The sequence below is a fragment of the Hemicordylus capensis genome, chromosome 5 (assembly GCF_027244095.1).
Source record: "Hemicordylus capensis ecotype Gifberg chromosome 5, rHemCap1.1.pri, whole genome shotgun sequence".
Taxonomy (NCBI): Eukaryota; Metazoa; Chordata; class Lepidosauria; order Squamata; family Cordylidae; genus Hemicordylus; species Hemicordylus capensis.
Genome location: NC_069661.1, coordinates 121060507 through 121075353, shown reverse-complemented (window position 1 = coordinate 121075353; position 14847 = coordinate 121060507). Strand labels below are relative to the sequence as shown.

General features: G+C 42.6%; 1 long non-coding RNA gene across 2 annotated transcripts; it reads left to right on the top strand.

Moving 5' to 3' along the window:
* Window positions 1–5575: 5575 nt before the first annotated feature.
* On the top strand, window positions 5576–11233 carry LOC128328477 (uncharacterized). Of its 2 annotated transcripts, none has more exons than XR_008309238.1 (3): window positions 5576–5710; window positions 10126–10196; window positions 10353–11233. It is a non-coding gene; the product is annotated as an uncharacterized LOC128328477 (long non-coding RNA). The 2 variants fall into 2 exon arrangements; XR_008309239.1 differs by lacking the exon at window positions 5576–5710 and adding an exon at window positions 9038–9147.
* Window positions 11234–14847: the final 3614 nt, after the last annotated feature.

Here is a 14847-nt window from a genome sequence, read left to right as displayed (position 1 = left end):
CAAGAAACATTTCCCTAAGATTAAATAAACAGCAGCAATATGGGGAAAAATGAACCAATAATCGTCTAAGGAGCCAGCGTGGTGTAGTGGTTAGAGTGCTGGACTAGGACCAGGTAGACCAGAGTTCAAATCCAGTCAGCCATGAAACTAGCTGGGTGACTCTGGGCCAGTCACTTCTCTCTCATCCTAACCTACTTCACAGGGTTGTTGTGAGGAGGAACTTAAGTTTGTAGTACACCGCTCTGGGCTCCTTGGAGGAAGATTGGGATATAAAATGTAAATAATAATAATAATAATAAATGTTCTAGGGGCTGTGGCCTGTAAACATTCTCTTACTGGCCACTTGACATGCCATCTATGTAAAAGTCATGAAATTTCATTTCAGAAGGTGCCACGGTGATATTGAGTATAGGTCGACCGTTTCAGATATTGGTAGGAAGGGCCAAAGATTCTGGCGAGCTAAAGAATTCTGTGTGGGTTCTATGCATACATACTGTGCAATGTGAATAAGTTTCTGTGGTGCAACTGAGAGTCAGTCTAAGTATGACATTAGGCATGTAATTGGCCCTGGCATATTCAAGTGGTCAGGAGAGGTTTCTAAAAAACCCTTTACCTCATACCACAATCCTAACAAAAAGGCAATTTGCCACCAATGGCAGCTTCCTTCCCAAGGCAAACAACTGCAAGGGAGCCCATTGTCGTCAGGACTGTGGCACAAGTGAAAAGGATTATGTGCTCCTTTTCCACATACCATGGTCCTGAGCCTGATCACACTCCCACCACATCTGCTATTTAAAGTTAAAAGAACATGCAAGGGGCAATCGCCAATGACATGATTAGTGTTCTATCTGGTTTAGCCCTGTAAAAGCAGTTTACAAAAACAGTTCCAAGGATAAAATAAATACTTGCTGGTCACAATAAAGCTGAAGTGTGCTGTTGAGTCAGTGTCGACTCCACATTACAATTGCACAAATGATTCCATGAAGGACTAAGTAATTATGAAGTGAGCTTATTCCATAAAGCTCAGCAAAACCTGCCTTTTCTGTAAAGTCTTTGGTTTAACCCCTCAATTCCACAACTGCCTCTTCCACCTCTCCCCTCCCTGGCTGCTATTACTGAGTTGTAGGGGTATTTTTTGTTTTGTTTTAAACCCAAAACAAGCCAGTCAGCCTAATAACTAACATGTAGTTTGGCTTGGAGCCAAGCAATGTTGTGTCTCATGAAGTTTATCCTTGGTCCCCCTCACCCCCATTTTAAAAAATGCAGCTGCAGAGTCTGCAGTCTAATGCGGAAGACCAATGGGGCAGCAGGAAAAGCTGCTTAATCCTTTCCTGTCTATGACATTTCTGTCAGTGAATTCAGTGCACAACTGAATTCACTGGCTGCCAGCGACACTGTCTTGTGCTGGTCCCTGTCTTCTCAAATCAGGTAGGGTGGGGTTTCCAGCCTTGGGTATACAGATGTTGTTGGACTACAGCTCCCAACATCCCCAGCCACAATGGCCAGAGGTCATTGTAGCTGGGGATGGCAAGAATTGTAGTCCAATACCATTGGAGCTGTCATTCCTGATCCAAGGTTGGGAACCACTCTGAGGTAGGGCATGAGTTTGCCCCATGTTGCAGAACAGTGCTACAAGAACAATGAAGGGGACAATTGTATTTTGTAGAAGGTTTTGCCTGCTTCCTGCCTCTGACACAGAGTGTATTTTATTGATTGTTGGTTATATATTACTTCTCAACATCATTCTCAAGGTGCCAACAAAGAGCAATTAATGCCTCCTATAAACTGGTTAGAAAACCACAGGGCTCTGTGGGTGCCAGGAGTCGAAATCGACTTGATGGCACACTTTAGCTTTACTTTATATACTGGTTTATAAGGTGCTCCCAAAGCAATGGGCTAACATGAAGGTAGTTCTCTCTCCCCACCTCTCTGGAACAGACCTATCTCAGTAAAATCTATGTTTGTTTTATACTTCAGTTTCTAATTAAATATTTTGATTGACACTAAAGTTAGAGAGATTGGAATCAAACGGTTCAGAATCAATCTATCACATTTTAATGAAGTCATTTATGGGTATAAATTCAAATGTTCTTGAAGGGATCGCCATTTTAACATTGATTGAAAACCATTCTATCACCTTTCCTTTTGATTTTTTTTTAATTTCAGTTTTCTTTCACCACCTTTTTATGCAAAAATTGAAAATTGGCTGTTGGTGATCACAAGTTAGGCAATGGAATAACACCCAGCCCATTCTCTTCCTTCCCCCTCTCCTCTCAGTTCCTAGATATTAGCACACTGGGTCCTTCTAAGCTTGTCAATCCCAGCTTGTTCATTTCTCCTTGCATTAGACACTTCACATTGCTAGCTGTATGATACAGGCAAGATGCCAAATGAATTGCAAGGTGATTGCTTGAGGGTAAAAGATCAAAGTGACTTTCTGAGAACTTTTCTCCTTTTGCAGATCTGTCACCCTTTCAGGCTTGTTACGGATGTTCCTAAGTCATAGTTGGAAATCTGTCCAATGTGTCACTCATGCGTTATCACACATTTCAGTGCAATGTAGGAATTTATTACATCCTCCTGCAGATCCAGCCGTCAGCTAGTAGCTTGTTGCCATGATTAGTATGTTGATATGGAGCAACTCATTTTTCTGTTATTCATTACATCACAATGGTATGTGAAATTCCTCAAGACTTCTATCTGGGCGTCTTTCACTGGGAAACAGTTGCTTGATGTTGAAGCAGGAAACATGCACATTGACCTAAACGTTGTCTTTAGGTTGTGTGATGTCATTTGAAACATATGATTTGGGCACATTGCATGAGCACTTGTATTGAATTGTGCTTGAAGCTGTGAAGCCTCACTACAAACAGTGCATGCATGTGGCCTGGGAAGAGGAGGAGGAGAGAGGCAGAGATTTGGTTACAGTCTGAATAGGGCTAGTGTGTGTAGTGGCAGCAAAGGTCAACAGCTTAGGCTGTGATCTTATGCACAGCTATATAGAAATAAGCCCCACCGAACTCAGTGGGACATACTTCTGAGTAAACATGCATATGACTGGTTTAATTAGATGTGTGCTGGGAAATTTACAGCCACTGGTTACAGGCTTCTAGGTCATTTTCATAGTTGAGGAGACTATTAAATGCTTTTAGATGAGCTGATGTTTATACAAATAGGAGTGCTCTTTAAAAAGAACTACATTGACCTAATGATGGTTTTTTCACGTGTTGGGTGTGGTGAGTTCTTTGGCTCCATGCCATAGTAAAGCGGTACAAGAATGTAAAAACGTTAGTGCTTCTTAAATGAGTGTGAACCAGCCCCCCAGAGGAAAATGATATATGCCAGACGTAGTGCACAAATAATGGCAATACCATCACAAAAAATCACCCACCCCATGCTTTTCAAGCCATCTAACAAAGGAACATATGAGTCAAGCATTTTAGAAACTACTAGTCAGAGGTGCTCTTACCCCTGGACTTCTGAGCCAAAGTCCAGGGCCTCCATAGCCCCTGGGGCCCCCAAATCCTCTTTAGTCTGTCCCCAGAGGCGTAACTATAGGGGGGCAGGGGGGGCACGTGCCCCGGGCGCCATCTTTTCTGGTCACGTGGGGGGCGCCGCCATGACCAATTTTTTTTTTTAATTTTTATTTTTTTGTTAATACAAATGTTTCCTGCTCAGTGCAGCAGCATTGCAGCAGTCAAGGGAACGCGTCAGTGCCCCCTTCCCCACGAGCGGTCCCTTCCGTGCCGCCTGCGCCCCCCCCATTGCTTTGCTGGTGCCTGGCGGCCAGTCAGTGGCCTGGCTTGGCGGCGGCAGCGGGCGCTTGTGAGGAAAAACCTAAGTATAATGTAGTATGTTGGGAGGGGCAGCGGGGGGGCATGGTGGTGGGGGGCGCCATTTCAGTGCTTGCCCCAGGCGCCGTTTTCCCTAGTTACGCCTCTGTCTGTCCCGGGTGGTGTGGTCACCCAGCTGAGCATGATGATACTTAATTTGTAGGGGAGGGGGGCCTCCAAAGGCCTTTAGGTATAGGCTCCAAAATTACCTAGGTGCATCTCTGCTACTAGTTTGCTGTGCACAAACAAAAAGTGCAGTAATAATCCCAGGTTATCAGATGGGATCAGGTAGGAGAGCCTGGCCATAGCAGTTTTCTGATTCAGCAGGTACTGAAAGGAGGCAACTGTATCCTTAATAGAGTTAAATATTTCTTGAATCAATAAGATATACTGTTCACTGGCTTTGCTGGGAAGAATGCCCAGTTCTCCTATCTAGTTAGAGTTGCCACCTAATTTTCACCTGAAGTGAACTTTCATTGTGAATTTAGAAGTTCATAACAGGAAGAAACACTGGAGGAATTTTGTGGGAAGCAACCACAAGAAAACAAAGAGATGAGAAAAACTATGGAAGTCTCTAAGGGAGAGATCTTTCTTCAGGGAGGGAAGCTCCCATTGGCACAAATAAGACACCGATTACTGACGAGAGAAGAGGACACCCAGGTTCTATAGCCATCAGGTAGACATGTGCAGAATGGGTTTGCACATCTGAACCTGAAACCCACATGACATACTATAACAGTTGTGGGTGTCATCTTCCTCTCATCAGCATTGGGTATCCTGTTGGTATCAATGTGGAAGCTTCTTTCCCAGAGGAAGGAAGGGATTCCCTTCTGAATTATGTCAGGGGGGAAGGGATGACCCCCCCATCCTGATCACTACTGTCCCAGCTGATATTTAAATTGGGGAGGGGGACACAAGCAGAGAGAGCCCAACTATGTGCTTAACCTAATGTGTTGGGGCCAGCCTTAGGGGTGGACAAGCCAGGCTTTCATCAAGGGTGTCTATCTGAAGGAGTGCCAAGCCAAGCAGCTCACTTGTGTTGTTTTGTGCTGCTGTTGTATTAATGGGGGTGGGGTGGGGTGGGCTTCAAGGCAGTCCTCGCCCAGGGTGTTATTTATCCTAGGGTTGGCCTACTGTGACATTTTGCTCTTAGAAACAATAAGACTATGGACTGAGAGAACAGCAGACTAAGCAGCACAAGTAATGTGTCAATTTATTATACGCTCTCTATGCTGTGTGTGGAAACTGGAGCCAACCACACCCTTTCTCTTGTTTTGATTGGCATGCCAGGGCAATGGTAATTTATGCCTTTCCCACTGCTTTCTGTTCCTCCCTCTATGCCCTTTCCTGCTAGCAGCCGCCTTTAGGAATAAAGCCAGCTTTCCACTGCATTTAAGAACATAACTTTCTGGGTTGGATCAAAGATCCATGTAGCATTCTCTTCCACAGTGGCCAGTCAGAATATGCTTTGGAGAGGCTTCAAGTAGGGCATTTATAGCATCCCCTTCTACTTCAAAAACCATGTTAGGGCTTTAGAGTGAGGGAAAAGGACCAGTAGCTTAATCTGGTGCCTTCTCTCAAACTACCTGCATAGTTCTGCTATATAGCCAGTATCATACATCAGGTGTCCATACAAGGGCATCTGCAGAAATAATTTTGGGGTGGGTGGGGGGAAGTCTAGTTGTGGCTAATGGGTTTGTGAGGCTGAAGGTGGAATGCATGTGTCTTATATTGTTTGTACGTGTAGCCACACCACTTTAATACATCTGTGCATTTTTCTTGTGCCTTGCACATGCTTTTGGACACACCAGCCTCTACCCAATGGACAATCAGAGGCAGGCCCAAGGGTGTCTTGAACATTACCTAGGACTTTGCAGGTAAGAACGTGCCCCTGTACACAAGCAGAGTGAATTTTCTTAATGACCAAGCCATATGCTCCCCACCCCACTTCAGGGATCATATCTATTAAAATGCAGCATAGCATCCCTATATAATGAGCAAAATAATAAACACTTTAACTATTGTTGAAAAAATAGTTTAAAATGGTGGTTAAATGGTAAATTCCTTCAGCTAATACAATACTGGAACAAATAAGGTTACGTGTCTGAAGAACAGCAAAACACTGCAAGGAAAGGAAAAGAATACCTTTATCAAGATAACTATACCCAACATAGTTTGGGAGAGTTTGAATTACACAGAACATTTGTCTTAGACTGGATGCAATTAAAAATGGGGGAATAGATGTTTCTGGAACAGGGTTATCATTTAGCCCAATGATAATTTAGGGTTATCATATGGCCTCTTGCAGTTTTAAGATGACAGTAGAAAAAGTTCTTACAGACCTATTTACTTATTTAAAATATTATATTCCGCCCCTCCAACACACTGTTGCTCAGGGTGCCTTACAATAAAACAGCAAAAACAGGACTGTGCCTCATCTATTTTAAATGTTTCTCTACAGCTTTTTGGCAACCCCCCTCCTTAAAACTGCTTATATGAGATATTAATACATAAATTCATAATCAAATAGAGTAGTATAATACTTCTATGCAAGGGCTTAAATTATTATTACATAAGGCATGTTGGGCCAGGGAAGCATGATCCTTAAAAGTAAATCCAAATCATTTCAACTGGGTTTACTACTAGGAAACTGTACTCTGAAAACAAAGGTAAAGGGTGCCGTCAAGTCGATTTCTACTAGGGATGTGCACAAAACTGGTTTGCACAGCTTGGTTCAAATCTGAACCAGATTCGAACCAGGAGGGGGTGGTTCGGTTTTGTTTTTGCTCGAAACCCCCCTCCCCAGTTCGGTTTGAGTTTGAAACATTTTGAACTGTTTTGAACTGGTTCTAACTGGTTTAGACATCAAAAATGGGCAGGGTGGTAGCTGGCACCCAGGGGTACCTGCCACCCAAACCCCAAAGCAATCGGACACTCGTACAATATTTTATGATTTTTTTAAAAAAATATTATTTTTTCTCATAGGGTGTAAGGGGACTTGAACCAGCCCATTATTCACTATTGTGGAGCACCCATGGATGCCAACAACAATGCAAACCCTGAAGCAATCGGAAACCCCTACGACTTTTTATGAATATTTGAAATATTTTTAATTATTTTTCTCATAGGGTATAATGGGACCTGAACCAGCCCATATCCCCTATTGTGGAGCACCTGGGGGCACAAAAGAGTGATGGGTGGTAGACACCCAGGGGTGCCTACCACCCACAGAGTTCCAAGGCAATCAGACACTCATCTGATTATTGGTGAATTTTAAAATTATTTTGGAATTCCTCATAGAGAGTAATGAGGATTGCAGCAAATGTATAGCTTCATGTCAGGGAGAAAGGGGTATCCTAGAGTGGAGTGTGGTGGGTGGTAGTTCCCAAGGTGGGCAAGGAAGCTATCAGAATTATTTGAAGGGAATTGGGCAAATGGCTGATTTTTAGTTTATGTGTCTTTAAGGTTAGCAATGAGAGTGGATTCATGGTTTGTCATTGAAAACCTTAAATGCTACCAAAGAATCTACACTCAGAACACTTCAAAAACAACAAAACCCAGTAGCCCATGGGTTAGCAACCCATGGAGGTGGTTGGCACCCTCACTCTGGGCCACCCCAGCACCCCCCAAGTGCAGTTATGGGGCTGCTGAAACCTCCATTCTTCCCTATGGGGAAAAACCTTAAAGCCACTTGTGGGGTGCTGGGGTGGCCCAGAGTGCAAAGAGGGTGCCAACCACCTCCATGGGTTGCTAACCCATGGGGTGCTGGGTTTTGTTGTTTCTGAAGTGTTCTGAGTATAGATTCTTTGGTAGCATATGAGATTTTCAATGACAAACCATGAATCCACCCTCATTTGCTAACCTTAAAGACACATAAACTTCAAAAATCACTTAAAAATCAGCCTTTTGCCCAATCCCTTTCAAATAATTCTGATAGCTTCCTTGCCCACCCTGGAAACTACCACCCACCACACTCCACTCTAGGACACCCCTTTCCTCCCAACGTGAAGCTATACATTTGCTGCAATCCTAATTATTCCCTAGGAGGAACTCAAAAATACTTTTAAAATTCACCAATAATCAGAGAAGTGTCCAATTACCTTAGGGTTTTGTGGGTGGTAGGCACCCCTGTCTGTCTACCACCCACCCCACTTTTGTGCCCCTAGGTGCTCCACATTAGGGTATATGGTCTGGTTTGGGTCCCATTATACTCTAAGAAAAATAATTGAAAATATTTCAAATATTCAGAAAAAAATCGTAGGAGTGTCTGATTGCTTCAGGGTTTGGGTGGTTGTTGGCACTAATGGGTGCTCCACAATAAGGAATAATGGGCTGGTTTGAGTCCCATTATACTCTATGAGAAAAAAATATAAATAATTTTCAAAAATTCATTAAAAATCGTACGAGTGTCCGATTGCTTTGGGGTTTGGGTGGTAGGTAGCCATGCATGCCAGCTACCACCCCACCCACTTTTGGAGGTCCAAACCAGTTAGAACCAGTTCGAATCAAACCACCCCCTAATTCGGTTTGAATTCTAACTTGAAGCTCGAACCTGATGGCTGGTTCAGTTCGAATTTGAACCGGTTCGCACATTCCTAATTTCTACTCCTGGCACCCTCAGAGCCCTGTGGTTGTCTTTGGTAGAATACAGGCGGGGGTTTACCATTGCCTCCACCTGTGCAATATGAGAGGATGCCTTCCAGCATCTTCCTATATCACTGCTGCTCAATATAGTACCAGCCGGGATTCAAACTGGCAACCTTCTGCTTGTTAGTCAAGCATTTCCCTACTGCGCCTCTTAAGGTGGGGACTCTGAGAATACCACTTTGGAAATACAAAAAATAGCAATTGTCAGATTCTGCCTCTATTTCTGTATGCCCACTAATATTAATAACCAAACAGTGATGGTCAGCAGCACAGATAGGATTTCTTTGTTGCTACTTTGCACACTGAATGACCATGTAATTGTTGCTTTTGGTTAATATTTTAATATTATGTACACAGAGGCAACATTTCTTTGCCTTTTTGGTCTGAGAAAATGTTGAAAATGTAAGGACAACAATACTTTTGTATCATCATTTTGATATTAACTAACACTTAAAAAAAAAAAAGATGACCAGGAAGGATTGTTCACCTTGATTAATGTTGATTCTAATGTTAATGATCACTCTTGAAGGTATGTCTTAATTCTGTTTTAGGGGGGAAATGGACAGAATAACTACATGGAAAGTTCAAGAAATTGAAGTGAGCAGAGCTAGTCAAGTAAAGAAAATATCAGTGGAAACTTCCAATACAAACTGCCCAGTTTAGTTATGTAAGTTTGTTTAGTAATGTGGTATCTCTGGCCTTCCTGCCATCCCAGGAGCAAGGCCAAGAGGTATTAGAAATGTTTAGGACTCTAGTCCATTGAAGGTTGAGGGCCAGTTCTTGCATTGCTCATACATACTTGAGTATGTACACACCCATCCCATTGTGTGAAAAACATGTGCCCCTGCAGTACTAGCTGTAAAAACCTGGGAACAGTTGCTAAGATGAGATCAGACAGTTGATTCTGATTATTATTTTTTAAGTAACATGTGGCTAATAATACCATATCTGCATGCGCTACTCCAGGCCTGCACAACCTGATCTAGTTTTATAGGTTGTTTTGAGTATCCTTTTTTAGATAGAAAATTGTCTAGTTAATATAGACATTAAAATATGTAATACTACAAAGAGACATAAAAAAGAAGTACACCTTCTTGGGAAATTACTTGACTAGCAAGCCAGAGGCTGCTGGTTTGAATCCCTGCTGGTATGTTTCCCAGACTATGGGAAACACCCATATCGGGCAGCAGCGATATAGGAAGGTACTGAAAGGCATCATCTCATACTGCGTGGGAGATGGCAATGGTAAACCCCTCCTGTATACTACCAAAGACAACCACAGAGCTCTGTGGTCACCAGGAATCAACAGCGACTCGACGGCACACTTTACCTTTACCTTACACTTTCTCCAAAAGTAAGCAAAGAGATGTAGAGTTGGATCTAAAGGTTCAGTTCCTCTAATGGAATGAGTCCCTCTGGAGGAAGGAACCCTTTGGATCCAATCCTTCAAGTGTCCGTATGACACACAGGTGTTTGAGGACCCCTAGAATATACAGGAACATTCAGCCGAGAGCTGAAATTATCTGCAGTTTCTTACTGAATAGGGTCTCAGTGGCAAGCCTGGGTTTGTTGATCTGTGGCATATGGAATAGCAGTCTTCAACAGTTGTTCTGATTTTCTGATTTATATATTTTGTTTTCTATAGGAAAATGTGCATTCACTTATTATATGCAGACTTCCATTAGAGAAAGAACAGCACAACTTCTGACGCAAAAGGTTAGGATGTCTCCACCCATGTGAGTCAGGAAATCTTAACCCTTCTCCTAACCTACAATGACTTACAAACCAGATCTTTCATTGCCTGGGTTAATCACTAGCTTATGTAAAGCATTTATAATGACAAGCAAACAGATCTCCCTTTTTCTTTTACAGGTAATTCTGCTGTGAAAACAATGGAAGATTGTAACAATGCTCACATATTCAAACAATAGGACTGCTAGCAAATTTTTAAAAAGCTGAATTAGTTATAGCAAACTTGGAGAGTGGAGTGGAGAAATGAACACTGGAGTCGGAACGCAAGAACTGTAAAGCACTGATTGTTTTTTAAAGATAAGGTGATATCTCAAAGAAGTGTGACTCTGAGATTGTATTTCTCCATGTATAAGAACTTCCACCGCGTTAAGTGTAGGATGAATGAATGCTTTAGTAGTTATAAAGTTCAGTGCATGACTAGGAATCTAGTCCCAGCTCTGTTGACATCTTTCTACTTACACATTAATGTGACTATGTATACAGCTATACTCACAGTGATATTTAATGGCTCTTATTTCCTTAGCATGAAACATTTAGAAATTTGAAAAGCTATACATCTTTCATTTATGTTTCCATTTCTCATTGGAAGACCTAGTTGCCACAAAGAGCCTGTGTCTGGACTGCTCCACTCCAGAGTGCTTGTGGAATGTTTCCTCATGAGAAAGGGTCCCTAAACATAGAAAACTAACATGTCAGGGTGATGGCTAAGCTAGAACTCTTCTCCCTGACAAGGTGATTTCTACACACAGAGATGTGCCACTGCCAAATGAGCTGAAGCAAGTGGCTACTAAGGAGAGGGCCTTTTAAGTGGTTGCACCCCATTTGTAGAATAGCTTCCCCAGTGAGGTTTGCCTGGCTTCATCACTTTGTACTTTTAGATGCTAGGTGAAGACACTTTCATTCACTCAGGCATTAAAAAAAATAAAATCTTTAAAATATTGATTTGTTTGTAACTGATTTTTTTAAAAGGTTTTTAAATTGTATTGTTCTTGTTGCATTTTCTCTCCCCCCCCCTTTTTTTTTTGGTCTGTTATGATTTTATGTGTGTACAACTATTATGACTTAATGTGTGTACAACACCCAGAGAACAATTTATTATGGGGTGGCTAACAAATAAAGTTGTCTATTAATTTGTTGTTGTTGTTAATTATGTCTGCCCCCCCACATAAGGGCTATTCAGACTGACCCACATGAGTTTGCCCACTTTTTAAGCTCATCTGGAAAGTCCTTCTTGTGTATTCTGTTATAAAGCTGAGGTATGATAGCAGGCACATGGGAAAGGACCTTCTTCATGGTAGTTCCCAGGATGTCTGCCCTCGGAGTTCCACTGAGCCCCCTCTTTATATTGCTTTTGACACCAACTGGAGGGAAGAGACAGTCCTGTGGTAGTGGGCATGAATTGCCCCCTTTGCTAAGCAGGGTTTGCCTTGGTTTGCATTTAGATGGGTGACTACATGTGAGTGCTTTCTGCTATAAGATATTCCCCTTAGGGGATGGGGCATCAACTCAGTGGTAGAGCATTTGCTTGTATGCAGAAGGTCCCGGGTTCAATCCCTGGCATCTCAGGTACAGCTAGGAATGACTCCTGGCTGAAACCCTAGAGAGCAACTTCCAGCCAGTGTAGACAATACGAAGCTAGATGGATCAATGGTCTGACTTGGCATAGGCAATTTCTTATGTTCCTATGATAGCCAGACTAAGTTACTCAGTAGTACTACTCAGGGGTTAATCTAAAGAACGACCTCATCACAATAGGACTCTTGGTAGTAACTTAGTCCAGATGTTAGCCATTCTGTTCACTTTTTGGGTTGGCTTTTTATCTTTGCTGATGCTTTCATTCAGCCGTGTTAAGATTGCCATGGTTTCTTTGTCTTTTTGTTATCACTTTTAAAAATCAGTTCAAGAATGAGATATTTTATTTCATGGTTGTATTCATTTGTTTTTAATAGTTTTATTAGCCACCTCAGACATTTGCAGACAGGAATAATATACATTTTTATGTAAATTAAAAAAAATACCCTGTCATACGCATCTCCCCTCCGCTTCTGAAGTAGTACTGTCCAGGCATTGGCTTACTTCCTTTTCTGCTGTTTGTAAGAATCTGGCCTGAGAGACTACACTTCAACATATCGTGCAGCTTTAGCCTATGTCAATTGAAATTATTGCTCCTAGTTTTATATGACCCACATTTGAAATTAGAAACCAATACGTTTAGCATATCTACCCACAAGGATCTTCTGGACTAGGTATTGTTTATTTCTCAAATGTATGCACCATTTATAGCACAATCTTATGTTTCAGTGTCTATCAGGGCAGCTCCATACACTCCACACAAACACACTATTGGAATGCATATCTTGTTGTACATTAACCTATAAAAGCTAAGTGGTGCCACTGGAATTTTGCAACAGTGAGGAGAGGTTTTGCTACTATCGATTAATATGGCTGCTTTTCTGAAATGCTGAAAAATGTTGATTCAAGACAACTATGATCAAGCCTCAGCTCTAGAAACCACTTCAGAGAGATTATTCATGCTCTCAACTGTTAGTGGATAGAAGAAGGATCTTTGGATTGTGGTGGGCAGCTCACTGAAAAGTATTGACTTCGTGTGTAGCAGCTGTGAAAAGGCCAATCCCATGCTAGAGATCATTAGGAAGAAGACTGAAAATAAAACTGCTAACATTAGAATGCCTTTATACAAATCTATGGTGTGGCCACATTTTGAGTACTGTGTGCAGTCCCGGTCACCATATCTCAAAAAAGACATTATAGAATTGGAAAATGTACAGGAGAAAGCAATCGAGATGATTAGGGGCCTACAGTGGTGGGCTGGCGGCAAGAGCAGTGGCCGGCCATAGCGAGTAGAGCAAGCGAGCGCTCCCCATCCCAGTTGCTTCCCCCTTACTGTCCTTGTCGCCATGGGCCACCCCTCCTCCTGCTGCAGCACACTATAATGACGCCACTGTGCATGGCAACGTCATTATAACACAGCAGGAGAGGGGTGGACTGTGGCAATGAGGAGAGCAAGGGGGAGATCACAGGGATAGGGAATGCCCACTCACTCTCCTCACCCACCTGCTCCCTTGCTTCTGCCTGGCGGGCATGGGGGCAACACCTGAGCAGGGCTATTGCTGCCCTACCCAAACTTGTCACCCTTGGCAACTGCCTAGTTGGCCTAGCAGGCAGGCAGGCCCTGGTCATCCCATGAAACTGATCGACAGGAAATTTAGACCCGACAAAAGGAAGTACTTTTTTTTTTTACAAAGTGCCCAATTAATCTATGGAATGTTCTGCCATGGGAGGTGGTGATAGCCACTGGTTTGGATGGCTTTAAAAGGGGCTGAGGCAAGTTCATGGAGGTCGGGTCTATCAATGGTGACTAGTCTTGATGGCTATAGGCTACCTTGAAGGACAGAATGTCACTGAATAGCAGCTGCAGGAGAGCAACAGCAGGAGAGAGGACATGCCCTCATCTCTTGCCTCTGGGCTTCCCCAAGGCATCCAGTGGGCCACTGTGGGAAACAGGATCCTGGACAAACACAGGTCCCTTTCAGTGAACAACATCCATCTGCAGGAAAGCAGGTTTGTTGATTGATTGATTGCTAGGGGGTAAATTTGGCTTCATTGAAAATACTGATAGTTGGAAGGGCCAGTCTTTTGGCACTTCTGGCCTAAATTTTTTTAATGGATCAATATAGTCAGATTTATCATTGGATGACACTTGCATGCCATTCTCACAACTTCTGCCTGGGGGAATAATCTGCCTTCTTTTTCTTTTTGGCATGGTTACTTGTGTGGATTATGTGTGTGTGTGTGTGTGTGTGTGTGTGTGTGGCATCTTGTTTCATTTCTATTAGAGTTAAGCAGTAAGCCTTTTAGAACAATAAGATCACATTGCAAACTCAACATTTTCAAGGTGTCTTAACCAAGGATGAACTTCCAAATTTGCTTTGAATTGTGTACTAGAAAAATCTAGTAGACTTTCCATTAAAAAGGAGAAGGTAGAAATAGCAGAGGGTGGAAAGGAACATTACACATGGGGAAATGGAGGGAATTGTTGTCCCCTCTCATCAAAGCTAGTTTCCAGCAGCAGCAAGGCTGAGCATTTTGCAGAACTGCTGCATGGTTCAGGTGGTGGGTATTCGGGCTTATTACAGAAGAATTACCAGCAGAAGAGCTCTCAAAGTTTCAGAGACTACATACCATGAATGCATGTTGTACTTCTAGCACTCCTTTTTAATATGGAGCATGAAGGAGAATTTGTAAGCAATTCCTAAGGCAGTTACAAACATAGGGAAGCTGTTATGAGCTTGGATGGCGCAGCTGCTGAAGAAACTGCCATCCGGCCAACTATGGAAGCACTCCGCCAGAGTATGTGGTGTAAACCTGCAGTTCCTTGTATTTTATTTTACATTCCACCTCCCCCCACTTATCACTCAATTGAGCAGTATGCTGTTCGCACATCCATATACACATTTCCTGATTTTTCCACAGCACAAAAGGCCTCATTCTAGAATGTGGGTGAACAACAGGATGTCCTTATTTCTGTTACCTTTCCTTATCAGCAGTCCCAGTACTTACACAGGCCTGGTCTGATATCTCAAGACTCTTTCTG